The sequence below is a fragment of the Rhipicephalus microplus genome, chromosome X (assembly GCF_043290135.1).
Source record: "Rhipicephalus microplus isolate Deutch F79 chromosome X, USDA_Rmic, whole genome shotgun sequence".
Lineage (NCBI taxonomy): Eukaryota > Metazoa > Arthropoda > Arachnida > Ixodida > Ixodidae > Rhipicephalus > Rhipicephalus microplus.
Window position 1 is genome coordinate 278,878,276 of NC_134710.1, and position 2,500 is coordinate 278,880,775.

The window sequence follows — 2,500 nt, forward strand, 5'->3', positions numbered from 1 at the left end:
GGATCGTTGGTATGACCACCCAGCCTTGTTGGCCGATGTTACTCCACACCCCATGATAATTATCATGGAACTGCGTGTCGGCTCGTTGGTCTAGGGGTATGATTCTCGCTTTGGGTGCGAGAGGTCCCGGGTTCAAATCCCGGACGAGCCCTCTTTTTCCTTTTGGTCTAGGGGTATGATTCTCGTTTTGGGTGCGAGAGGTCCCGGGTTCAAATTCCGGACGAGCCCTCTTTTTCCTTTTTGGTCGAAGTTATAAATGCGGCCATTTGTTTGTATTGTTCGAATTTCTATTAAGCACAGTTCCTTTCTCAAGCACGCCTGTTTATTAGACAACCTTAAAGTATTGTCTAGTGTGGGCAGATCGTTGGTCTGACCACCCAGCCCTGTTGGCCGATGTTACTCAACACCCCATAATAATTATCATGAAACTGCGTGTCGGCTCGTTGGTCTAGGGTTATGATTCTCTATTTGGGTGCGAGAGGTCCCGGGTTCAAATCCCGGACGAGCCCTCTTTTTCCTTTTTGGTCGGAGTATTAAATGCGGCGATTTGTTTGTATTGTTCGCATTTCTATTAAGCAAAGTTCCTTTCTCAAGCACGCCTTTTATTAGACAACTTTAAAGTATTGTCTAGTGTGGCCAGATTGTTGGTCTGTTCACCCAGCCCTGTTGGCCGATGTTACTTCACACCCCATGATAATTATCATAAAACTGCGTGTCGGCTCGTTGGTCTAGGGGTGTGATTCTCGCTTAGGGTGCGAGAGGTGCCGTGTTATAATCCCGGACGAGCCCTCTTTTTCTTTTTTGGTCGGAGTATTAAATGCGGCCATTTGTTTGTATTGTTCGCATTTCTATTAGGCACAGTTCCTTTCTCAAGCACGCCTGTTTATTAGTCAACCTTAAAGTATTGTCTAGTGTGGCCGGATCGTTGGTATGACCACCCAGCCTTGTTGGCCGATGTTACTCCACACCCCATGATAATTATCATGAAACTGCGTGTCGGCTCGTTGGTCTAGGGGTATGATTCTCGCTTTGGGTGCGAGAGGTCCCGGGTTCAAATCCCGGACGAGCCCTCTTTTTCCTTTTGGTCTAGGGGTATGATTCTCGTTTTGGGTGCGAGAGGTCCCGGGTTCCAATTCCGGACGAGCCCTCTTTTTCCTTTTTGGTCGAAGTTATAAATGCGGCCATTTGTTTGTATTGTTCGAATTTCTATTAAGCACAGTTCCTTTCTCAAGCACGCCTGTTTATTACACAACCTTAAAGTATTGTCAAGTGTGGGCAGATCGTTGGTCTGACCACCCAGCCCTGTTGGCCGATGTCACTCCACACCCCATGATAATTATCATGAAACTGCGTGTAGGCTCGTTGGTCTAGGGGTATGATTCTCGCTTAGGGTGCGAGAGGTCCCGGGTTAAAATCCCGGACGAGCCCTCTTTTTCCTTTTTGGTCGGAGTATCAAATGCGGCCATTTGTTTGTATTGTTCGCATTTCTATTAAGCAAAGTTCCTTTCTCAAGCATGCCTGTTTATTAGACAACCTTCAAGTGTTGCCTAGTGTGAACGGATCGTTGGTCTGACACCCAGCCCTGTTGGCCGATGTCACTCCACACCCCATGATAATTATCATGCACCTGCGTGTCGGCTCGTTTGTCTAGGGGTATGATTCACGCTTAGGGTGCGAGAGGTCTCGAGTACAAATCCCGGACGAGCCCTCTTTTTCCTTTTTGGTCGGAGTAATAAATGCGGCCATTTGTTTGTATTGTTCGCATTTCTATTAGGCCAAGTTCCTTTCTCAAGCACGCCTGTTTATTAGACAACTTTAAAGTGTTGCCTAGTGTAGCCGGATCGTTGGTCTGACCACCCAGCCCGTTTGGCGGATGTCACTCCACACCCCATGATAATTATCATGCAACTGCGTGTAGGCTCGTTGGTCTAGGGGTATGATTCTCGCTATGGGTGCGAGAGGTCCCGGGCTCAAATCCCGGACGAGCCCTCTTTTTCCTTTTTGGTCGGAGTTATAAATGCGGCCATTTGTTTGTATTGTTCGCATTTCTATTAAGCACAGTTCCTTTCTCAAGCACGCCTGTTTATTAGACAACCTTAAAGTATTGTCTAGTGTGGGCAGATCGTTGGTCTGACCACCCAGCCCTGTTGGCCGATGTTACTCAACACCCCATAATAATTATCATGAAACTGCGTGTCGGCTCGTTGGTCTAGGGTTATGATTCTCTATTTGGGTGCGAGAGGTCCCGGGTTCAAATCCCGGACGAGCCCTCTTTTTCCTTTTTGGTCGGAGTATTAAATGCGGCGATTTGTTTGTATTGTTCGCATTTCTATTAAGCAAAGTTCCTTTCTCAAGCACGCCTTTTATTAGACAACTTTAAAGTATTGTCTAGTGTGGCCAGATTGTTGGTCTGTTCACCCAGCCCTGTTGGCCGATGTTACTCCACACCCCATGATAATTATCATAAAACTGCGTGTCGGCTCGTTGGTCTAGGGGTGTG

The 2,500-nt window shown here is 47.2% G+C and overlaps 3 non-coding genes across 3 annotated transcripts; all 3 read left to right on the forward strand.

Annotated features, from left to right (window-relative positions):
• The first annotated feature begins 79 nt into the window (after positions 1–79).
• Positions 80–151, forward strand: TRNAP-UGG (transfer RNA proline (anticodon UGG)). Its single transcript has one exon. It is a non-coding gene; the product is annotated as a tRNA-Pro (tRNA).
• An 847-nt stretch (positions 152–998) lies between these two features.
• Positions 999–1,070, forward strand: TRNAP-UGG (transfer RNA proline (anticodon UGG)). The gene has a single exon. It is a non-coding gene; the product is annotated as a tRNA-Pro (tRNA).
• A 286-nt stretch (positions 1,071–1,356) lies between these two features.
• TRNAP-AGG (transfer RNA proline (anticodon AGG)) lies at positions 1,357–1,428 on the forward strand. Its single transcript has one exon. It is a non-coding gene; the product is annotated as a tRNA-Pro (tRNA).
• Positions 1,429–2,500: the final 1,072 nt, after the last annotated feature.